This window comes from Lutra lutra, chromosome 12 (assembly GCF_902655055.1).
Source record: "Lutra lutra chromosome 12, mLutLut1.2, whole genome shotgun sequence".
Taxonomy (NCBI): domain Eukaryota; kingdom Metazoa; phylum Chordata; class Mammalia; order Carnivora; family Mustelidae; genus Lutra; species Lutra lutra.
The window spans coordinates 45,561,351-45,586,306 of record NC_062289.1 but is presented as its reverse complement, the minus strand read 5'-3'; the positions used below and the strand labels follow the sequence as shown (position 1 = coordinate 45,586,306).

The 24,956-nt window shown below is 44.1% G+C and overlaps 1 protein-coding gene and 1 long non-coding RNA gene across 5 annotated transcripts in view; one reads left to right on the top strand and one right to left on the bottom strand.

The window, feature by feature from the left end:
- The window catches only part of KCTD1 (potassium channel tetramerization domain containing 1), a 178,670-nt gene that overhangs the window by 49,434 nt on the left and 104,280 nt on the right, over positions 1-24,956 (bottom strand). The gene's annotated exons all lie outside the window — the stretch shown is intronic.
- Positions 837-10,328, top strand: LOC125082276 (uncharacterized). Its single transcript, XR_007121941.1, has 4 exons — positions 837-954; positions 2,640-2,684; positions 7,679-7,885; positions 10,105-10,328. It is a non-coding gene; the product is annotated as an uncharacterized LOC125082276 (long non-coding RNA).

Sequence of the window (24,956 nt, the reverse complement as noted above, 5' to 3'; positions counted from 1 at the left end):
TGAGTATTGTACATATACCTTATGTAGGGGACAGTTTCTGTCAGTCTCTGAAGACACCTGAGAATTAGGCACCAAAGCCTTCTGAGCACCCAAATTTAACATCAAATCTTCCATTCACTTTATTGTAGGAGCCCCCTTCACACTCATAGTACCTACTTAAGTCTTAATCCATGCATTTAAAGATTTTATTTATTTATTTGACAGACAGAGATCACAAGTAGGCAGAGAGGCAGGCAGAGAGAGGGGGAAGAAGGCTCCCCGCTAAGCAGAGAGCCCAAAGCGGGGCTCAATCCCAGAACCCTGGGACCATGACCCGAGCTGAAGGCAGAGGCTTTAACCCACTGAGCCACCCAGGCGCCCCTTAATCCATGCATTTAAAACAGGTGTGTGGTCACTGGTTTTCTAGCCCATGGGACAATATGTACTTTAAAAGTCATCCAAAATTGTGTCACCCCCAAATCAAATGCCAAACTAGCTTAGAGTGGAAAGTATGTATAATATGCTGAAGAAAGATTTCTGCCCAAAAGTAGTAAAGGAAAACATGTTCTTAAGGTAAGACAACTTTCAAAACTTTGTATAGCTGGAAAAGTTTCCTACACAGGACACACTATGGGTACAGGAGAAAGAGCCCTGGTTTTGCAATCTGAACCTGCTTCGAACTCAGCCTTACCCTTTGTGTGATCTTGGAGAAGTTTCCAAACCTATCAGACACCAGTTTCCTCATCTCTAAGACAGGGTTGAATCTTCCCACCCTACAGAAAGATCAAGCCTGCAGCATGTGAGACTTGCTTGTGAAGGTGTACAATACAGTGCTTGGTACAGAGAAGGACGAAGGACATTTCTTTCCTTCTGCAGATGAAAAACGAAATCTCACAGAGCAGTAAACCAGATGTACAGAGGAGACAGCTATGGACCTACTGAGAACTATGGAGAACTTTAAAAAGAGCTGAAGAGGTAAGCTCTGTGGGTGAAAAAGACAGCATTTTGCATTGATAGAGGGATTACCTGGTGAGGTGCAGACAAGTAAAAAGGAAAATAGAGAAGAACAAAACAGAAATGCCAGCTATGTGCTGTGGACTGGTGTGTGAAAGGAAGTAGAGAACGAAATCCGTTATAACATGTCCATAAAATGAAATGGCACTTGAATTGTATGGATTTTCCTTTTCAGATTAAAATCTTAATTTCACAGATTAAAAACAAAAACAAAAACAAAAACAGGGGTCCCTGGGTGCCTCAGTGGGTTAAGCCTCTGCCTTCAGCTCAGGTCATGGTCTCAGGGTCCTGGGACTGAGCCCTGCATGGGACTCTCTGCTCAGTGGGGAGCCTGCTTCCCCCTTTCTCTCTCTGCCTACTTGTGATTTAAATAAAATCTAAAAAAAACAAAACAAAACAAAAAAACAAACAAAATATAGAAAGCAAACATAGGAGGCTTCCAAGTTGTTTCAAAATGACTAGCAACTTTGTTAAACTAATCTGCAGTTGCTTCCTAATCTGAAATAGCAAAATGTTACTCTCCTTGCTGCTGGCCAAGAGGAGGGCTACTAAAGTTTACCTATTTCAGCACACCCTGTCTGCCCAAGACGAAGTGTGTGCCCTCAACGTGCCTTTTTGTTTTCTTCTTTTTCAAATGGAGTAGGTATCTGAGAAGCTCCCTTATTAGATTACTGACCTGGGACCACGAAAAGAACAACTATTTGCCAAAATTTCCCCACTTTCTTTTCCCCCCAAAGGAAAGTGACTCGAAAAAAGAGACCATTTTGATAGAATTTTGCTGTGCAAAAAGAGTTGGATTACTTTTTAAATTAGATCTCTTGGATTTAATTTTTAAATTTAAATAAAAAAATTTTAATATTTAAATAAAAAATATTTTTTAAAAATATTTTATTTATTTATTTGAGAGAGAGAGATCACAAGAAGGCAGAGAGGCAGGCAGAGAGAGAGGGAAGGAGGCTCCCCGCTGAGCAGAGAGTCCTATGTGGGGCTCGATCCCAAGACCCTGAGATCATGACCTGAGCTGAAGGCAGAGACTTAACCCACTGAGCCACCCAGGTGCCCCCGCCTTTTTAAAAAAATATTTTGTTTATTTATTTGACAGAGAGAGAGAGATCACAAGTAGGCAGAGAGACAGGCAGAGAGGATCTCTTAGATATTTTTAAATGTACTTAAGACATCAGAGTTATTTTAGAAGACACACTACAGCTCAACTATGGACGTTACTAATTAAAAAAAAATAGCATTAAAGTGAAAAGCAGGTTATGGTACAGTTCTACAGGGAAAGGTTTTTTCCAAAGATATTTGTATATGCAATAAAAAACTCTGGAATTAAACACATCAAAATATTAGTAGGGGTCAGGAATGGCTGATGATGTTACAGGCAAATTTTATTTTTGTTTTTATTCTCTTGTGCTTTGTGGCATTGAACATTTATTACTCCTGACATTTAAAAAAAAGCTATTTTTAAAAAGAAAAAAATGTCAAATTAAATCAGTTAGTACATACTCTTGGCATACTGCTATATTTTACCTTCATAATCAGGATTCTTATTCTTTTGACATTTTTGAAAAACGACTGAATGAAGAAATACAGAAATGGAACTGAAGTTTGGGATAATGCTTCCTTTCCCTTTATTTTGTTGCCAGGGAGGAAATGTGCGGAACAGAAAATTAAATGGGCCTCAGGTCATGGTAAGCTCATATTTAGCTGACACAGAAGTCTATTTAGCTGGATCCTGAAAGAACGGGGCAAGAGCGTAAGGTTTCCACACTCTTGGGAACTATCTGGTCATCTGTACCCTTCCCCGGTCCCCTCCATTCCCAGATCTAAAACACAGCAAAGGCAAGACGATAAAAGCTGTCCAGGCACACCTCCCTGTTTCCAGATTGGTTGTCCTGCACGCACTCTCTTGGAAGGGGAACACAGACAGCAGCAGAGGTTGGCAATGACACTGTATCTAATGCTCATGGACAGCCTTCTAGTCCGAAATCAGAAACCTCTGCACAATGTTAAGTATTATCACCATTTCACAAAGAAGGAAGTTGACTGTGGGGTCAAGTGGTTTAGCCTATAATTATCTAGTAATGAATTTACGGCGGTATTTTACATACTAGCCACTGCGTAGCAGGATAAGGTTCCCACTCTCTGTTACTGGGCTCTCCGCAGTCTGGCGTTCGCGAGAGAAGGGACAGATTTACCCTGTTCCATCCACGTCCTTCCACTTGGTCTGGTCTGAAATGAACACAACTGGCTGGAGGGTTAGGAGGACCGTCAGTGGTCATGCAGAAGGCAGGAGCCAGCTGGCCCGGCGTGTGGACTCCTTCCCCCAGCCCCACAGACGCTGTATTTCCCCACCACAGGGAACCAGCATTTTATTTACTCCTCTAACTGCTAGTCCTAGATCTTAACTACAGGACACATCTGCCTCTAAACAGACAGTAAACTTCACTTACTGACTTCTTGGATGTGTTCATAAAAATTCCCTGTCTGGCAGTGTCAAAAGCTAAATGTGTTCCTTCGAACCTTAACTGCATCCCTGGGAACCTCCTCTTGAGATTCTTAGATGGCTATTTGCTTGACCTGTGTGTGCTAAAAAATAAAAAATTAAAATACACAGCTTTCAAAATATACTAGCCTACTCTAACTCCCTAATGTACATAGCAGATGTTTCAAAAGGTTCATTTGCTCACATGCTCATTCATACAGAAAATGTTGGGGGGCTATTCTGTTTGGAGTGTGGCTAGGGCAAGGTGGGACTGAATTTCCTAGGGAGTTGACAGTCTTCCTTGGGAACTAGCCACATGCACAGGGAGCTCCTGAAGACAAGAGATCTGCATGTGAATACAAAATTTTAAATCAAATCATGCTTTAAAAGCTCTGAGAACTGGGACGGGGGGGGCGGTGGGCGGAAGGGGGGCACCTGGGTAGCTCAGTCAGTTAAACATCCAACTCTGGGTTTTGGCTCAGGTCATGATCTCATGGGTTGTGAGATCAAGCCCCGTGTAGGGCTGGCTCTATGCTCAGTGGGAAGTCTCTTCAGATTCTCAGCCTTTGCCCCTCCCCTCATTCGCCCGCACTCACTCACTCATGTTCTCTCTCTCTCTCCAATAAATGGATTATCTTTAAAAAACAGGGGTGCCCAGGTGGCTCGGTCAGTTGGGCATCTGCCTTCGGCTCCGGTCATGATCTTGGGGTCCTGGAATCAAACCCCACGTGGGGCTCCATGTTCAGTGGAGTCTGCTTCTCCCTCTCCCTCTGCTGCTCCTCCTGCTTTGTGCTCACTCTCCGTCTTCACTCTATCTTTCAATATTTATTTTATTTTATTATTTTTAAAGATTTTATTTCTTTATTTGAGGTAGAGCGAGAACGAGTGAGCAAGAGAGCACAAGCAAGGTGCCTGGGTGGCTCAGTTGGTTAAGGGTCTGCCTTTGGCTCAGGTCATGATCCCAAGGTCCTGGGATGGACCCCCACATCAGGCTCCCTGCTCGGTGGGGAGCCTGCTTCTTCCCTTGCCATTCCCCCTGCTTGTGCTTGCTCTTTGTCTCTCTCCCTCCCTCCCTCTTTCTGTGTCAAATACATAAATAAATATATAAAACCAAAAAAAAAAAAAAAAAAAACCACAAGCAGGGGGAGTGGTGCAGGAAGAGGGAGAAGTAGGCTCTCCACTGAGCAGGGAGCCGACATGGGGCTTGATTCCAGGACCCTGGCATCATTACCTGAGCAGAAGGCAGACACTTAACTGACTGAACCCCCCCAGACACCCCTCTCGCTCTTTCAAATAAATAAATAAATAAAATACTTAAAAAAGAATAAATCCTCTAAGAACTACTTACTGACACTCTTAAGCAAACCCTTTTAAGGGCAAGTGATGCTTTGGGACAGCAAGGACTGCACTTCTCTTGATGATATGAACCCAGAATACATTACTGTTAAATAACACATACAAATGCTTAGCCGTGCCATGTGACAAGGATCAGAGCAACTTTTGACCCAATTATTTTTTAAAAGCGGGAACTCCTGTAGACGTCTGGCAGTACTGACACTGACTGTGGTTTCTAAACCCAGCATTCTTCAGAAGAGGGGACAAAGGTGCGGGTTAAGCTACAGCCAGAGCCCGTCACTGCCGAGTTTTGAAGCGTTGGCAAACCACATCATATCGCCTCAGTCTTCCCACTGACAATATACACTGTTGGACCAGGTGGTCTATAATGCTTTTTCCAGTCTTGATTTTTTGACTATTCTGTAATTTAAAAATATATATATATCAACAAAAGAGATTCAAATCTCTTATGGAAGCTACTGGCATTTTAGGAGGTCGGAATTGGAATTCCAATCTTTTCTGAAATCAAGAACTGGCCGTGAAATGAAAGGGATTCCAAAGGCATGAATGCAAAAGGAAAAAAAAAAAAAGAAGAAGAAGCCAGCACGGAGAGGTTCCTTCACGGTCACAGCATTTTCTCTAGCTGACGAGGAAGATAAAAGTTTATTTTATTTTTTTAATTTATTTTTTTAAAGATTTTATTTATTTATTTGACAGAACTCACAAGTAGGCAGAGAGAGAGAGAAGGCCCAGCAGAGAGCCCGATGTGGGACTCGATCCCAGGACCCTGAGATCATGACCTGAGCTGAAGCCAGACACTTAACCGACTGAGCCACCCAGGTGCCCCAGGAAGATTAAATTTTAATCACTACAGATTTTTATTTGCCTCACCAACAGGAGGAAATAATAAAACAGGGTGCTTAATGAACAGAATGCCTACTTCAGACATTGTTCACTTGACACCATGTAATGGGAATGCTGTTTATTTATTTATATCTTGCATTGTTCTAAATTACGAGAGCTGTCACAAAGCAGCTTGAGATCCCCCTGCAGAATAGAAAAAAATTTTTGTTAGTGCTATAAAATGGATGCTTTTTAATAAAGTAACAGCCTCTTATAGGCAGTATCAGTGTCAACTTTTCAAAAAGACATATGGGGTGATTAAAAAAACTAGTACGGGGCGATGGAGAGAAGCAGTCTTGGTCTTCCCATGCCAGAACCAACAGGTGGGGTGTGGCGCCGACAGGCGTGCCAGAGACCTAGCCCTTTGCCGAAAAGACTGCTTCCGAGCGAGATCTGGGGCTGGGTGCAATCTCCGCGGTGAAAAGATGCACAGACTCTCCTGAGGGTGCCTCGGTCATCCTGGTGCTTATCACATGACTCTGAGCGGCTAGTGGGAGCAGGGGTGACTCAGCGGGGTACCCTGGCTCTGCTCCTTGGGGACCCGGCTGATGCTGGGTCTGCTGGCAGCCACGCCGGGGGTGCCGAGAGGCCCGACAGCTCCCACAGCTGACACCAGGCCTGGAATGAGCACAGCGCACTCGCGTCTCGGGTTATTTCTGAGGGTACCTCGGCTGATGAAACTTCCTGCTCAGGAGCAGATGGGAGAGAAGATAGCATTGAAAACACAGATGAGCAAGGAGGCGAATGAGCAGTAAAGACAGCAGCCACACAGTCATCCTCCTCGCTACTTTACTGCAATGAGCTATTCTTTACAATTTTCACGCTGTAAAGGAGACATCTGTGTTCTTGGAGAAGTATCTTAAAATAAATACCAACAAGAGTAAAAAAAAAAAAAAAAAAAGTAACAACAACAACAACCCAACTTTTAAAAAATCAACCTGACTGGCAAGAAAAGTTTGGTACAAAAATAGAAATGCATGTATACACAGTAATTACCTACTAGATCCCAGAACTCCAAAGACCTTAGGGACAATCATAACTCACAGCCTTCCAAGAGGTCCAGAGACAGAGGAGGGTAAGGCCAATACTGTCTTCTGCAAAGAAGGAAAACTGAGGCAGGAATATGTAGATGAATTGCCCAAGGTTAAAAAAAAAAAAAAGCAGCTGATTTAAAGTTAGAAGCAAAATGTTCTGGGAGCTCAGCCTGCGTTCTCTCGTCTCGAATGTGCTGTCTCCCCGTCTGGGGCAATCTGGTAGTGTCTGACCCACCAGGACTTGGATCAGACTCTGAAAACAGGCCCTTCATTTGCCTGTGGCAGCAGACAGCACTCCACCGAGCATTTCCGCCAGTGGGAAGGAAACCACGTAGCAGAATGCCTTTGATATTCTTAAGAGCCCCAGCTTAATTTTATTAGATGCTTATTTAACCACAAGACACAGTAAGGAATGCCCGGACAACCACGGAGGTGGCAGAGCGAGGTAGGTAAATGGGAGTTTCATCTAGCAAGAAAAGCAGTCAGGGGTAGAGAAGCAGGACAGGGACAGAGGACAGACGGAGAAGATACAAGAGAGTAGGAAGGAACAGAAAAAGGGGCAGAAAGTGAGAAAGGGACACAGGGATGCGGGAGGGAGATGGGAAAGAAAGTGATAGAAAGGACAGTGCAAGAAGAGGGAGAAAAAAGAAAAGCCTGTGTCCTCGGGGGATTGGACTGGACGGGACCAGACTGGTTTTCCCTCATTTCCCAACCACATGTCTACTTATCCACTCAGGAGGTCAGTCTCTGATGCTTGACCATCTTGTTTATTCTCTTGTTTATTCCAACTAGGATTTTAACGGGTCCCTTTCTGTAGATAGCTGTGAGGGAGGTTTGGGAAGAGGGTTTTTTTTTTTTTTTTTTTTTTTTTTTGGAAGAGGGGTTTAAAGGTTCTCCAGGCCTTGCAATTTGCTTTGCTCTTCTCTAGAACACACCTGCAGCATCCCTCTCTGTATTGCTTCCCTGAGAAGACTGTGGGGCTGAAGCCCAAGTTTTAGAGAACCATGTAGATCCTTCACCTGGAGAGAAAGTGCACGGATATATGGGCTCACAGATAAATGGTTCTGGCCCATACACCCTCTGGAAGTCACAGGCGTCAGCTGAAAGCCTACAGATCTCGTCAAAACGAAATGGGGTAAGCACTACCCGGTTATTTTTCCTATCAACTCCTCACAGTACTAAATGGAATACTTTTTTTTTTGCACATAGTAAAAAAGGAATCAACAGTCCTGACAATGACAGAGCAAGTTATAATTGAGTGCTCTGATCTTCCAGTAAACGACCTCAGTGGTTTTTCCTTTGGGGCCATGGCCCTCAAACACTTCCTGATTTGTTACCTACCCATCCCATCCCTCCCAGAAAAAATAAACAAAACCCACAATCTCATAGATTCGGTAGGCACACATTTTCATTAAGGCAACATGGAGCACTAATGAGGTGATAGGAATTTTGTGCAAATAAATGCACATTACTTCCCAATACAGAAGCCTGATGCTGTCACACCATATAGGAACCCCCTCACACACCCCCCCCCCCAGTGAAGAACAGAGGCAGCTCGGGGTTGGTGGTGTTTGTCGAGGTTTGCAAAATGGTAAGAAGGTGGCCGGCCAGTTCTGTGGGGCTGGCTGACTCTGGATCAGCTCTGAGGGACAGACTGGGGCAGGTGTGGTGGGGCAGATCAGGACCCCAGAGCCAAAGCCCAGCAAGTCCCATCAAGCACTTTCCGCAAATGAAATGTGCTCGGAATCCCCCTTGGGAATCCACCAGATTGCAAGCTGAGGGGACAAGAACTGGCTTGTATGTACTTTATGTCGGTCTCGAGCACAGAGCAGGGCATTCAGCAGGCACTAAATAAACATCTGCTGAAGAATAGAACACTGAATTCCAAGGAGAAAATGCAAAAAAGGGTGGGGACACCACAGCCGCCCCCATCTTTCACCTTCCTTCACACAGACTTTTTTCTCTGCTCTCCTATAACCGTGTCAAGTGTTGGAAACCACTTTCAAAGAGAGAACAGGAGCAGAAGGGGAAACAGAAAATGAACTTGGCGTTGGAGCAGGTGGAACACTTGAAGTAACAGAGCATAGCAATGGAACCCACGTCATTTCGACACCGAGACTACAGAGGCGTTAAGCATAACCTAGGTGGACATTTATCTGTAATAGAAGGAATAGCGTTTTTAAGTGAAGTAAACTATTTTGTGGTATAATCTCAAGAACTGACAGCTAGGGGCGCCTGGGTGGCTCAGTGGGTTAAGCCTCTGCCTTCGGCTCAGGTCATGATCTCAGGATCCTGGGATGGAGCCCTGCATTGGGCTCTCTACTTGGCGGGGAGCCTGCTTCCCCTTCTCTGCCTGCCTCTCTGCCTACTTGTGATCTCTCTCTCTCTGTCAAATAAATAAATAAACTCTTAAAAAAAAAAAAAAAAGAACTGACAGCTACTCCTTCTAAATTCTACGTAGAAAAATATCACTAACATTTTACCAGTGGGATATGGAGGCAGAACAGAGTCATGAGCTCCAGGCCTAAGGGCTGGGCTTCAGTCCCGGAGACGCCACACGCCTACTGTGTGATTCAGGCCTCTGTGCCTCAGTTTCTCCATCTTTCAGATGGTATTAACATCATCGTTACTGTGAAAAATCCACAATTCACATAAAAAGTAGAATGTTAATGAAACGCACTTGCCTAGTTCCTGGAATACAATCAAAAATAATATGTAAGCCATTGTTTTTAAGATAGTTTTAAAGATGTTACAAGTGACAACTGTTCTTTTTCTTTTTATTTTTTTAAAATATATTTTATTTATTTATTTGACAGAGAGATCACAAGTAGGCAGAGAGGCAGGCAGAGAAAGAGGAAGAGAAGCAGGCTCCCTGCCGAGCAGAGAGCCCGACGTGGGGCTTGATCCCAGGACCCTGGGATCATGACCCGAGCCGAAGGCAGAGGCTTAACCCACTGAGCCACCCAGGTGCCCCGACAACTGTTCTTTTTAAATTGATCATGTTTAAGGGATACTTAACAAAAATACACTGCTCATCTAACCCTTCTTATTTGCTATTTCCCACTGGTTCTGAACTCACTGTGAAATCACAGCTGACTTTACACGAGGCAGTAGGCAGTGCTGCACAAATACCCAGAGTCGGAAACTCAGCAAAGATAATACACGTGACCTGATACACATAATGTGTATCAAGGAACTTCTGATATTACCAAGCATCAAGAATAAGCAGTTATTCCTTTTACTTCTCAAATCTCTTGAAGTACAACATCTATCTTGATGAAGACACTTGATGAATAAAAATTTGCCTGACAATGATATTGAATCTCAGGAGTACTCCTTTCCCCCTGTCTCCAGAAACTCCTGACTCTGACATGGCCTTGGAGAGCGACTGCATAAAGATGGCCCCATCTGAGTGTAAGTGCCCTTGGAGACATGGAAAAAGCCTCCTTCCCGTAGCTCTGATGCATGACAAATAAGCCAGATGAAACTCTGGTATATGAGTGATGTTAACATATTACTAATTCCTAATTTTTAGTGCAGTCCAGTATTACTTGGAAAAGTGTTTTTTGAGGAAACAAGTAGAATTCTAAATCTTTACATTTGAAATGTGCTGGCTTTCTCCTGGAAAGCCTACACTAGAAGGTAAATCAACTGAAGTCAACAAAAACTACCCTTAGCTTCCTGGCCTGACTACTCCTAGTTGGAGGAGATGACTTAGGTATTAATATTTACTCAACCATTTATATACACAAAGACTCAAAATAAATCCTATCACTGGAATTATTTTATCTGCTAATAATGTACTTGATATCCTGTTTATACAGTTGGTATATGGAAATTAAAATGTTAAACAAATTACGCATTGACTCCAAAGCTGTATTAAGCTATATTCGGTTGCACTAATGTAATTTAGGTGGATGATAATAAAGAAGGAGATAGTAGGTGGCAAGGAATTAGCATACTTGAAATGTAAAAAATAATCGTGGAAAGGGACTACAGTGGTTCTAGGCAAAAGTCGATAGATTTGGAGCCAACTGCTGTCATTTAGTCCTCTTAATTTAAAAATCTGTAAAAAGGCATCAAAATCAATTCAATTCAGTCTTAATGAGACAGCTCTAGCAGCAGCCTACTCACTGTACCTGTTCTAATCAGCATGAATATGTCCTCCATGTCAAATCTGACAATACACTTAACTAAATTAATGTTAATCCCGTAACACTGGATCCTATTTGAGTTAGCAGCTCTAAGACAGACCCTGCATATTAATATTTCGATAACAAACTGAACCCAGAGCTGGAAAAGAACTGGACTATGGTTGTTTCCCCCAAAAGGGAAACTGAGGCTCTCACAGCTGAGAAACTTCTGGAAAGCATGGCTTCAGTGGACGTATGTGCCCAGCTATTTTCTCCCTGCCGTCTCCCGAGAGACACCTGGAGTCTTGCGTCACCTTGTAAAAGTGAATGGAAGTCAGACGATGCCCTACCTAAATCACTGATGACGAAGAGCATTTGTGAAGATTCCCAAACAGAAGACCTCAGGTACCCCCGTGGAGGTTATTAAGTATAATCTTGCTTTTTAATTGCCACTGAGGCTAAAATTACTACTTCTTCAAGATCTATATGAAGATAACGCGGAGATTCCGTTTGGGGTGGGTGTTGACACAGATACTGATTGACCTTAATTCACACATATTTCAAAAATGATATGAAGGATAAGGGATGAGAAAAATATGACAAATTAGAACCCAAACAACCAAAAACTAAAAAGGAACTGCTGGAAAGATGGTGTCAGCCACTTCCCTATTTTAGCTCTAAAATGTTCAGTGTGTCTCTAACAAGAACCTGTAAGATGATTAACTTTCCATTGATTCCAATAAACATCTGCCCCACCCCGGCCGGCACTGAACATTGAGATGGGTGACAACAGTCCCCACTTTGAACTGGCACGACATTACAACATCTCAGCGTCCGGCTGGCATCTCCCTTGTTTTAATTTCCCAAAGGTTAGAAGTGTGGGCAGCTGTACTAGTGCGTTCCTGCATAGGCCGGCTGCCCCAAGTTGCTAAAAACCTTCTTCTGCCCTTAAAATGAGGAGGATGAACTTTTTCGGGAGAGTGCCCACATCCGGTCACGGGGGACCTTTTTCTTTTCAGAGGAAAGCTTAGCACTTTCATGGCAGTGTGCTGCGGAGCGGGTGAAGGAAGGGGACAGGCCCATTCCCCTCCTAGAGGAGGGTGGGGCCACCCAGGACGCTGAAGGGTAAGAAGCTCGGACCTGGATCATCACCCTGGGGCTCTAGCCTCTGAGTCCACTAGTAACAGCAAAGACAGGTAACATTTTGGGGGCCCTTCTGGTGTGCTGGGCCCCAGTCACATTTAACTCTTGAAATGCACCATCTCATTTAATCTTTACAATGACCTGCAAACACTGCACCAAAAATACCATTACAGGCACACTCCAATATTCTGAAGCTCTGATCTTGGCAAAAGCTCACCTTCCCTCAACTAAACCCATTTTCCTGGTAGCAGTAATCAATGACTTAAAAAAGAAAAAAAAAAACACCCAAAAGAACTTCCTCTAATATAGGTTATCTAATATAGGGCCATGGGCACAGTAAGGAAATAATTTTTTAATCCATCATGATTGTGCTCCATCTAGCTACAGAAATTTATAGGCTGGATAATATTAATATTATAATTATATGGATAATATGATTAATTCTGTAATATTAAACACTTCTATACTAGATTCCTGTGGATTATTGGTTCACTTTAAAAGCAGACACAAGCAAAAAAGCAAGCACAGAAGACCACATGTACTATGTATAATGTCATTTCTATGAAATGCTAGCAAAGGCACATTACGACTGATCTACAGGTATAGGAAGCAGACCAGTACCAGCCAGTGGGCTGGAGGTGAAGACAAGGGTGGTGAATGGGGGAAAGATAGGAGGAAACTTTCTAAAATGATGGAAATAATCTGCATCTTTTTTTTTTTAAGATTTTATTTATTTGTTTTACAGACAGAGATCACAAGTCGGCAGAGAGGCAGGCAGAGAGAGGAGGAAGCAGGCTCCCCGCCAAGCAGAGAGCCCGATGCGGGGCTCGATCCCAGGACCCTGGGATCATGACCTGAGCCGAAGGCAGAGGCTTTAACCCACTGAGCCACCCAGGTGCCCCTGTATCTTTTTTTTTTTTTTTAAATATATGTTTATTTACAGAGAGGGAGCACATGGCAGGGATGGGGGAAGAGCAAAGGGAGAGGGCGAGAGAAACTCAAGCAGATTCCTTGCTGAGTGTGGGAACCCGGGAACCCGGAAGCCCAGGAGCCCAGGACCCTGAATTGGGCTGGATCTCATGACCCTGAGATCATGACCAGAGCTGAAACTAACAGTCCATCTCTTAACTGATGGTACCAACCAGGCCCCCAGGAGATAATCTGTATCTTGACTGAGGGGTGGACACACAGGTATATACGCTTGTCAAAATTCACTGAATTATACACGTAAAATTGATTCATTTTGTTGTATGTACATAATCTCAATAAAAGTGATTTTAAAAAAAGATAGTTCCAAGGGGAAAAAGGCAAGAAAAATTTTTACGACTGGAATTTCCGAATCTCTTTTCTCTTGCATGTTCTCATTGGGACTGACTTTCCGTATCACTATTGTGGGTTGAACTGTGTCCCCCAAAAACTCATTTGCTGAAGTCCCTACCTCTGGTACCTCAGAATGTAACCTTATTTGGAGAAAGGATCATTGCATACGTAATTTGCCAAGATGAGGTTATAATACAGCAGGGTGGGTCTTAACCCGATATGACTGGTGTCCTTATAAAAAGGAGAAACGTGCACACAGGGAGAATGCGCTGTGAACACCAAGGCAGAGATCAGGGTGACGCATCACAAGCCAAGGAATGCCAGAGATGGCCAGTAAACCAGCAGCAGCAAGGACAGGCACGGAACAGATACCCTCCCACAGCTCTCAGAGGGAGCCAAATCAGCAGACACCTTGATCTTGGACTTCTGGCCTCTGGGGTTGTGACCCAATATTATTTCTGTCATTCATGCCACATAGTCTGTGGTACTTTGTTATGGGCAGCCCTAGGAACCTAATACAATAGGGTTCCATCTCTTTTTCTTCAGTGACATTAGGATCGGACACTTTAGCCCACTCTAATTTTCTCAACTTTCTCATTAATCAATACCTGAGGATATCTATCCCCAAGACAGAGTCCACCAAACCCTGCTGAACAGCAAACCTGCATCAAACTCGTGGACTAACCATAGATTGTATTTTCTGAACACTTACTACATGCCAGACACTGTGCCAAGTGCTTTACGTGAGTCAACTCATTTAACCTCTGCCATGACTGTAAAGAATTAATATAATATTATCTTCAGAGAGAGAAACTGAGGTTTATAGAGGTTAACTAATTTGGCCACATCACAACTCCGGTAAGTTGCCAAGAGCTAACCTAAAGTAGATTTCAAGCATCTCGCAGTGCCATGCACGCAGCTCCATGAATCTGAAAATAGCATTAGTGGCTGATGGCCATGTGGCTCACTTTTGCAGTCTCTGTATTAGAGCTAAAAAGAGTACAAGTAAACTTACGGATATGTATTTCTTTTAAAATGCCTCAAAAATTACATTTTTTTCCTAGTCGTGTTGGAGCCTTGTGTTTCCTAAAGTATTGTGAGAAATGGTAGTGAGAGACATTATCAGGTGGGAGAAGATAGCAAGTTAATGAGCAAATGAATTTGAGAAACACCAATAAACAGATTTCTTTATTTGGGCTTCCAAGTTGATGAGACTGTACCTAAACTTACCTCATTGGGAACCTTAAGTTTTTATATATTTTTTTTTTATCTTTTAAAAGATTTATTTATTTTAGAGAGAGAGCATGAGTGAGAGCAGGGGGAGGGGCAGAGGGAGAGAGAGAATCTCAAGCAGATTCTCCACTGAGCACAGAGCCCAACATGAGGCTTGATTCCGCGACTCTGAGATCATGACCTGGGCCAAAATCAAGAGTCGGCTGCTTAACCGACTGAGCCATCCAGTTGCCCCAATGTTTTTATTTTTATTTATTTTTTTAAGAGGGGGGAGGGGCAGAGGGAGAGGGAGAGAGAATCTTAAGCAGGCTCCATGGCCAGCACAGAGACCAAAGTGAGGCTCGATCTCATGACCTGGGCCAAAATCAAGAGTTGGAACCTTAACTGACTGAGCCACCCAGTGTTTTTAGACACATATTACTGTAGGACTTGTGTTTCCTCTCACTTACTTTGGGGCAAGTCAATTGTGCACAACAACTTACTTTCTGTTTGAATTTGCCATGGATTTGCCTATTATAAGATTCAACCGTTTCATCCTAAAATATGGATAAATCATGTTTTCATCCTAAAATATTCATCCAGCCAGCACCAGTGGATCCAGCAGAGAACAGACCACACTCTGCAGTTTGGGAACACTCTGAATTCAGGAGTGGCTCTGGGGTGGGACTGGGAGGTGGTAACCAAGGAGCTTTTCAGCTGTGACCTATGGCTTCTAATGCAAATGTCCTGGGACCACCTGCTTAGGCATCTAGCCCCTGCCCATTCAGGAGGAGCACCCTACCTGGGCGTGAAGTACTCATTCTTAACAATGTTCTCTCTCGAAAAGAAGAAAAGATCAAGACATTGCGTGGAAGAGGAGTAGAAATGGTCGTTATGACAAATAACCCTGGAAGAGCATATTTGGTTTTGCGCCTTTCAATTTTTTCTAAAATTCCAGAAGATTCCCCTAGAGAGCTCACATGCAGGAGCTGGGGGGAGATGAGGAAGGGAGGAGGAGGAGGAGAATCTTAAGCAGCAGGCTCCGTGCCCAGCTGGGACCCCATCGGGGGCCTCGATCCCATGACTCTGAGAACACGACCCAAGCCAAAACCAAGAGTTTTGGCCCAACAGAATGAGCTACTCAGGCGCTCCAGATCCTGATCTCACCGCCTGGTAAGCAAAGGTCAGAATTACCCGAACACCAACTTTTGTTGGTGCTCAGTTGGTTAAGCATCCGACACTTGATCTCAGCTCAGGCCTTGATCTCAAGGTCCTGAGATCCAGCCCCATATGGGCTCACACTAGTGTGAAGCCTGCTCCTCCCCTTTTCCTACTTCTCCTGTGCATGTGCACACTCTGTCTTGCATGCTCTCTCTGAAATGAATGAATGAATGAATGAATGAATGAATGAAATCAAACTTAAAAAACAACTGTTGGCTTATTTCTGGTAATAGAACTCTTTTTCTAGCAGTAAGGACTTCCCAGAAGGCCCAAGGGGCAAAGTGGAAGGCACCTGTCCTAGGTGCTTCGGCACGTCTATGCCAAGTGTGCTGCACCTGTCCCTCCGTGAGACAGGACGGCCAGTACTGCTGTCTCCCTGATGAAATGTCCTTAACCTGCTTGAGGCCTCAGACAAAGTCTAACGACACCCTTGGTCTGGTTTGCTCTGTAATGTGCTTTGTGCCTGAATTCTGGGGTATGATTCCCCAGCGTGAGCCAATGTCCTAACTCCCCACTGCCCTCGCTGAGGTCCGACCGGCTGGTCCGCCTCATTCCCTTCTTTGCCGCCCAGAGTTACACCGAACTGGCTTGGTCTTTCCCAAAGATTTCCCAAAACTTTTGCCTGAGCTTGTCCCTCTGGCTGGGCTGCTCTTCCCAGAGGGTAGGACCCATTATGCCCTAAGACTTCTTTCCAGTAGGCCACATCTCATCAGCAGCCCCACTCCCCCCAAACCATGTGCCATGTCCCTGTGTTTCCATCTCCTGTAGAACACTGACCACTACACAGTATTTCCTTGTTGACATTATTTCCCTGTTTTGTCCCTCTCATTCATTCTCCCTGGAATGTAAACTCCAGAAGGGCCAGGCCCTGGTCAGTCTGGGAGACAGCAGCAATTTCCAGGGTAGACACAGCACCTGGGGTGGGTGTTTAAGGAAGAGTAATGCACAGATATGCAAATTATTTAGGTATCTCTAAGTCCACACCACCAGAGCTCTGGCCTCAGTTTACACAATCCTGTAGGCAGGAGACCAGTCTTTACCAGCATTTTGCCCTGAGGGTGGGGGTGGGGGGACCCGAAAATGCACACTCCTGAGAAGAGACCAGCAATAGAGCAACTCTGCCTCGATGGTTCCCTGTACCCAGGAAGGAAGGGGATGGTGTCTCAAATGTGTAACAAACCTTCCTAGACCTCAATCCATGAGCTTCAGGAAATGTGGGGTGTCCCTCCAGCTGTGTGAGGCTGTGTTCCAAACAGTGGGACAGATAGCATCACTGTGGAGATGTCGGCTTAGTCCACGCAGTACCCAGGTGACTACTTTCTTGTTCCTAAATATTCAGAAGGGTGTTTTACTAAATATTAGAAAGTACAGCTAGCACATCAAACCTGTGAGTTCATGCCTACTATCACTTGGGACGAGTGTAAAACAGTCAACAGAAAAATACTAGATAAATATGAATACTGGTGAAAAGAGGGGGGAAAAGTCAGGACAATGGTGCAGGGCAGAATCTGAAAAGGGATGCCTGCTTTACTCCTGTCTCCTCTGAGGCATCCAGAAGGACACAGGAAAGGAGGAGACGCTGGATAAAGGCTTGGTAATGGGGAACACTGTGCGTCGGTAAAGCAGATGTGGAGAGCTGCCCTTCCCTGAAGAACTGGTCTTTTCAGTCCACTGTGCGTCGGTAAAGCAGATGTGGAGAGCTGCCCTTCCCTGAAGAACTGGTCTTTTCAGTCCAAACCACCCTGCACGTTTGGGGGTCTTTCCCAACGACTTTCACACAGCAGAATTTACAACCGCAGTTTCCCCAGGGTTCAAAGCAACATATTTTCTGCGTAAAGTTGCAGTGAGTAAACAGCAGAGCCCAGAATGCTAATGCTTTAACCCCTTAATCCCCAAACTACCTTTCCCCCTCTTTCTTTTAAAGTCCCTGATGAGAACACGGTGGTTACAACTTTAAGAACCACAGCTTCTCCTTCTAGGCTCTTTAGGAACAGAAATCTACTCCGCAACACTACAAAGCACACCAGCTCAGCTGACTGCGCTTCGGGATTTGGGAGGCAACGGTAAAGGGCAGGTCTGCCTTCTCCTCCATCCCTCCCCCAAAGGAAAGAAAAAAAAGCTTCCGTTGAAATGTTAACTACCAAGGTGGGGGGGGCAGGTAGGAATACTTAGAGAAGAAAAAAGCTGGAATTAGATGCCTTATTACTTTAAAGTTATGATTCCAGGTCAATGGCTGAATTCTTCTGTTATGTACAAAAGTATTCAAACCAAAACAAAGCTATGACTAGGGTTCTATCAAGATCGTCAGAAAGGAGACATCTGAAAAACAAATTTGTATGTTTCCATGTTAGAGAATTACTGCAAGCAACTAAGCAGAGGGAGCAGAGGGAGAGATGAACAGGTGGGGCACAGAGGATTTTCAGGGCAGTGAAACTACTCTGTGTGATATTGCAAGCACTCGTCCAAACCCACAGAACGTGCAGCCCCAAGCAGGAACACAAAGGTAACATAGGGAGGGAGTTGGGTGCTAAGGAGGCATCAGATGGGGATCATCAACTGTAACAATGTATCACTGGGCCACAGGAGGCTGACAGCGGGGGGGGGGGGGGGGGGGGTACACTACTTGGGGACAGACTGTAGTGGCCACTTTCTGGATTTTCCACTTAATTCGGCTGGGAAGCCAAAACTGCTCTTAAAAAAAATAAAGGTTATTTAGAAAAAAAGTAAGTTTAAAAATGTGTACTTGCTGCAAATAAAAGTAATTTTTTCCCCCAGAAAAAGCCAGCAAATAGAAACTGTTTTTTGGAGCATCTACTTTATTCAGGCTTCATTCAGACTGGAGTCTAAAAATTGTCTCTCTCTGCATACCTGCAAGATACTTACAATCCGGTAAAGTGGTACCAGCAAGAGCTCGCTAAATTCCAGGAAACTTAAGACCCAGCAAGCTGGCTGTACACAGTGCAACTCGTCCATTGCCTCCCTGGTCTGAGAGCTATTTTCATACAATGCTCCTTTTTTTTTAAAAAGATTTTTTAAAATTTATTTATCTGAGAAACAGAGAGCACAAGAAGGGGGAGCAGCAGAGGGAGGGGAGGAAGCAGACTCCCTGCAGAGCAGGGAGCCTAACATGGGGCTTGGTCCCAGGACTCTGGGATCATGACCCAAGCTGAAGGCAGACACTTAAAGGACTGAGCCACCCAGGCACCCCTACAGTGCTCCTATTTAATCAAGTTTTTCTTTCAATACACTGGGGCTCTATCTTGAACTCCATCCTCTGCTTTGTCAATTACTCCATTCAAATACGAAGGATAAAGGATGTGGATGTTCTCCTCCTAAACGGGGAGGACCCTGTGATGGAAGACTGTCCTTCAAATGGGGAGCTGGAATCCTTCACTGACCAGGAACTCAGCCTCCCCTGGGAGGCACCCTGGGAGGTTGGCAGGCAAGGGGGTTCTGAGCACTGTGGGAGGGAGGTGAGATTACAGCGTCCTAGTAGTCTAACTTGGGTCAGTCAGGAATTTAAGAAAAGTACATGAAAGTATTAATAAAACAACCCAAAACCAGTCACTCCACCCATCCTCTGGATCCCGCTCCCCACCCCTCTTGCTCTCGATGGACTTTCCTTTCCAGCAACATGTAAACATGTCTGGGGCTCTTCTATCTTAAAAACCTACAAAATCCTCTCCCTCATCTCCAGTGTGGACTCTCCTGCTCCCTCCCTCTCCTGCAGTCAAACCTGGGAGCAGCAGCCATCTCCCTCACTGCCTCTCACCGCATCCTCAGATCACTCCAGCATGTCTTCTGCTCACCATTTACAAAACTACTCTGCGAAGACCACTAATGGCCCCCCTGTAGGCAAGCCAGAGACAAAGACTGAGGTCCCATCCTACTTGAAATCCCAGCTGTATTAACAAAACAACCAGTCCCTTGGCTCCTGATACACCGTATCCCGTAAGTTCCTTGTGGCTCCATGCCGGCTACCCCTTCTCTGCTCTGCCTGGGAATATTTAAGTGTCTTGGGGTCCTCTTCTCTCACTACCATTTCTTTCTAAGGAAAATAATCCACCCTGCGGGGCTTCAAGTATCATCAATAAGCTGATGAACTTCCAAGCTTTACACTCCAGCCCAAACTTTTGCCAGACCTGCTTATCCAACATTTCCATTTGGCTGTCCCATGAGCCTCTCAACTTCAACATCTCCAAAGCAGAACTTCCTCTATTCCCCAGGGCTCTCCCTCCAGCAGACCCTGTTCTAATACGCAGCACCACTGTTTGCCTTGAACCACTTCTGCGAACCCCCAGCAACCCAGGGTTAGTCTCCACGCCCTGTGGATTCTACCTTTCAGATATCACAAAACCATCCACTGCTTCTCTTCTCCCCCTCTACAACCATCTTACAGCCCTTAGGTACCATCACCTCTATCCACCCTTGTTCTGCTTTCTCTGCAATTCATGGTCCACATCTTAATTGAAGAGAACTTGTTTAAAAAAAATAATAATAAATAAGCTGGACCCTGTTCTTTTTTGCTTAAAACCCTTCCATAACTTCCCAGGCCATAGGATAAGGTCTGAAACCTTTAACATGGCCTAGACAGGATAAGGTCCTTACTGAGAATGATGTAGCTTTCTCTCTCACTATCCCCCCCATCACTCTCTATGCTCAAAGCTCAGATTTCCTTTCAGTCCTGGGATATTCTAGAATGTTCCATGCTCTTTCCTGCCTCAGGCCTTTGTGCATTCACTTCCCTCTGTCTACCATGTCTCTTAGATCAAAATCCTTCTTCCCTTCTCTGTTCTCTCTGCTTCCCCTTGAAGTGAAAACAAAGAGTAAAGCCCAAAGAAAAACCAAGAGTAACAGACACGTGGGAAAAAAAAGTACCAAGGGAAAGGAAAAATAGGTTTGTATCCTTTTATGAACTGTACTTGATCCTCTTAGACCATCCTTTAAATTTAAAAGAAACTATAACCCAAGGAGGTTGTGCCTAAAACCAGAACAGACATAAATTCCCAAATGATATTAAAGAAACTTGAGAGGACTGATTTGATTTTCTGAGGCTGTGGACAATGAAAGGCATCTGGAGTCCACGAACATATCTCCTAAAAGTAAAATGGGGTTAGCGACAATAGTCACCGATATTTCCTAACATGGTGTATGTATGACATCTCTTAGTATTAATAGAATTAACACCAGGAAAGCAAAAAGAGACTAAACAACCACAAAACCCAAGGTAGCAAGCCAGACAGACAGACACAGACAAAGTGAATGGAACTCTTCTCCCTGAATCCAAATTGTAACTCTGACCCCTAAAGTTGGGAGTTCCCTGAGAAATTCTCATTTTTATACTCTCAACTCTATAATGTGAGCAAATACTATAGACCGCATAGTTCTGTGACATTAAATGTGTGCCTTCGTAAAAGGGTTTTTCTTAGCTGTTATAAGGTTGGCAGTTGAGACTGGGAGAGACAGAAGGGGAAATGAGGGAGATGGGGAGAGGAAAAAAGGAAAGAGAAGATAGTCTGATTGGGCCTGCGGTAGAGAGGTGAACACTGGTCCCCACCTACAACACAGAGGAAGAGACTGAAGTCCAGGTTTGGTGACCCTGGCAAAGTCCATCTTAGTCCTATCCCTCCCTCATTCCCAGAGTGCACAACCTTGCCAACGAGACTCACACATCTATGAGGCCAGCACTGCTCCCATCACCAGTTATCACCAGGTGGTGATTCATTTGGGTGTATGTGCTTCCCATGTGTGCTAAGAAATTAAGAGAAGGGGGACGCCTGGGTGGCTCAGTCAGTTAAGCGTCTGCCTTCACCTCAGGTCATGATCCCAAGGTTATGGGATGGAGCCCGGCATTGGGCTCTCTCCTCAGTGAGGAGCCCGCTTCTCCCTCTGCCTGCTGCTCCCCCTGCTTGTGTGCTCTCTCTAAAAAATAAATAAAATAATAATAATAAGAGGAGGAAAAGGAGGAGGAGGAAGAGAAGAAGGAGGAGGAGGAGAAGAAGGAGGAGGAGGAGGGATCAACAGAAGAGAGCAAATTAAATGTGGAACATAGGCAACAGAACTTGACTTAATCTCTAGGGCATAGTCTTAACCATCTGATGCTCAGAGCAGTGAGACACACATAGGTGTGCAACAAAAGTTTAAGGAAAGTTGGCTTTTTTTTTTTTTTTTTTTAGTGTGACTGGAGGAACTTTTTGTTTCTAATCTTCACAGCTAAAGAATTAGTTTCCATTCTTTCAAATGAAGGTGAAACAGCTAACTCCTCTCTGCTCAAAGCTAAGAGGGCAAAGAGTATCAACCTTAAAATGTTAACATAAAATAGTTTTATTCATGTCTATGAATATTTTTGAGCACCTCAAATGTGCCAACCACTGTACCAGGCATGGGGAATAAAGGAGTGAGCAAAAGAGGCGATGTCCCAGGCATGGATGTTATTTAAAGAATAAAACAAATAAAAATCATGAAAATATTAACTCTCACTCTTAAAAATATCCAGCCATTATCTTCTGAAGGGGTACTCTGCCTATGGCAAATAAGAAATAAAATGACCCTAAATCAGTTAGAAAATTTCAACCACAGGTTGACATAAATTAAGTCAGACATACGACTTTATACAGCACATTAGGTTGATTTAAAAAAAATGTAGGTATATGCATCCTTAAAACACATGAATGCCCCAAAGAGAAACGGCAGCAGACTCTCAGCATGCCAGCGTGTGGTTCAACAGACCCACGTGACACTGGAATTTACATTAAGGAGCAGTGAAGGCTCTAAAACAGAATTTTGTTCAGTGCATTTCAAATGTGATCTAATTTATAAACATTTGATTTGTAAAAATTTGGTTTGCAAACCTTCTTGCCAGGATAGGCTCACAGGAAGGGATTAAGGAGAAGGAAGCCGGAAAGGTCGCCTGGTCAGGTGTTCCTGTCATAGCCGTCTTACTGAGAAGGGCTTCTCGTAAACTGGTTTAGGTGAGCTTAGGATTCGGTTGAGTTTAAGCAGCCGCTGTGCCAGCTCCTCTCTCATTCTCGGGTGCTAATCCCGGGACTCCTCAGCATCACAAACATGGACTAAAGGTTTCCCAAACAAGGGCCCGCCTGTGTGAATACTTTCTCTTGAGTCCAACAGTAACACCTTAGCTGCTTCCTTTCACGGGATGGGGAGAAAAGCAGAATTTCTGACAGAACTATTCAGAGAGGCAGTCCAGGGGTGAGTGGGCACCCCAGAGAAGACAGACCTCAGTCCCTCAGCGGCTCATGCTGCACGGGGGCAGCAGGGGAGAACCGTGCCCAGCACAAGTATTAACTGAGTCAAGGCTGAAGCAATCATATCGTAAAGGTTATGGGTAAGCTAGCAGGTGAGGAGAGGGGGGCTTTGTCACCCAAGACACAGATTCTGAGCCTATAAATCAGGACTAATTCCTGACTCTAGACCAGATTCTGCTATTCAAGCTCCCTGAGCCTCCATTTCCTCTTCCCACCTAACAAATTGAGATGGTCAGAGATGTTATGCACTTGAGTTTTTAAGAAAACCATACTAGGGGTGCCTGGGTGGCTCAGTGCGTTAAAGCCTCTTCCTTCCGCTTGGGTCATGATCCCGGAGTCCTGGGATTGAGTCCCGAGTCAGGCTCTCTGCTTGGCAGGGCGCCTGCTTCCCCTGCTCTCTCTCTGCCTATGTGTGATCTTTGTCTGTCAAATAAATAAATAAAATCTAAAACAACAACAACAAAAAACCACACTAACCCCCATACTATCATTTACTGTCCTTCCCCTACTATCTTGTTAGGGAAACTTGATGTCCACTGTGGCTCACCCAAGAGTGAGCCTCTTTATCTGGAAGAGTGGACGCAGCCAGTAACAGCTAGCTCCATCTGCCCTGGGTTCATGCAGAGCCTACCTGCAATTAGGATGCACAAGTGGCCAGTGTGTGTGGCCTGCCTCTGTAGGAAGGGGGACCCAAGTGATGGAGGAGGCGGGTGGGGGGTGGTGCACATCAGAAGGAGGGAGTTGCCACCCAGTCAATTTAATCTGTTAAAAATAGTTTCATTAGTTTTAATGTCACTCCTACTTGAATGTCAAGTCATTGAGAAATGAGACCTTCTGTCTTGTTTTTTACTTGTTGTCACTGACTAGCCCATACTAGGTGCTCAATAAATATGTATCAAGTAAAAGACCTGGAATCCAGTCCTGAGTTTGCCACGTACTGCCTGTCCTTCTTGGGGCAGGCTATTCATCTCTTAGACTCAAAGACTGTCATGGGGATTAGACAGAATAATGTGTACTCAGTATTTTCAGGAACATGTTATTCATGTATGTTAGCAATTCGATTGACCATGGGGATGAATTCTGCAGGAATGAGCAGTGTAGCCCTACCACCAAATGATACACCCAACACTTATGATTAATACATAGTTCATGGGGCACCTGGGTGGCTCAGTGGGTTAAGCCTCTGCCTTTGGCTCAGGTCATGATCCCAGGGTCCTGGGATCGAGCCCCACATCGGGCTCTCTGTTCAGCAAGAAGCCTGCTTCCCCCTTCTCTCTGCCGGTCTCTCTGCCTACTTGTGATCTCTGTCAAATAAATAAATAAAATAAAATTTTAAAAAAAGTATTTAAATACGTAGTTCATGGTGTAGACAATGTTTACCGACTTCATTGCTAAACAAGTTGGTATAAGCTAAATTAAGAGTAAAATGTGAATTATTTCATGATTTATGACAGCTAAGCAAGTATTTTATTTGTCAGGCAGGAAAAGAGAGTTAAAAGAGTGACATAATCTCTCTCAAATTAGCACTTTAACACAGAGTGCCACTGTTCTATGCAATACATTGCCAGAAAGTTTCATATTCTTTATTGCATCTGGATGAGATCCTTTGGGTTGTAAAGCAGCCATGAGAATGTTTTTTTTTAATTAGTAAAAGAAAAAAGATGCTGCAATTTAGCATCTTGTTATATGTACTGCTTTTAATGGTAGAGGTTTAGATGATCCTAGTTATATATTCTATAGGATTAAGATATTTATTTATTCAAACAAATTTACAATATGCTTTACTGGTATCAGTATGCTCTGATGAAAACTATAAATAAAAAGAGATCAGTTTCTAGAAATTCAATGCTTATGATCAGGAAAAATCAAATGGTGTATTTTTCAATGAGATGGATAATTTCACTGAACACTG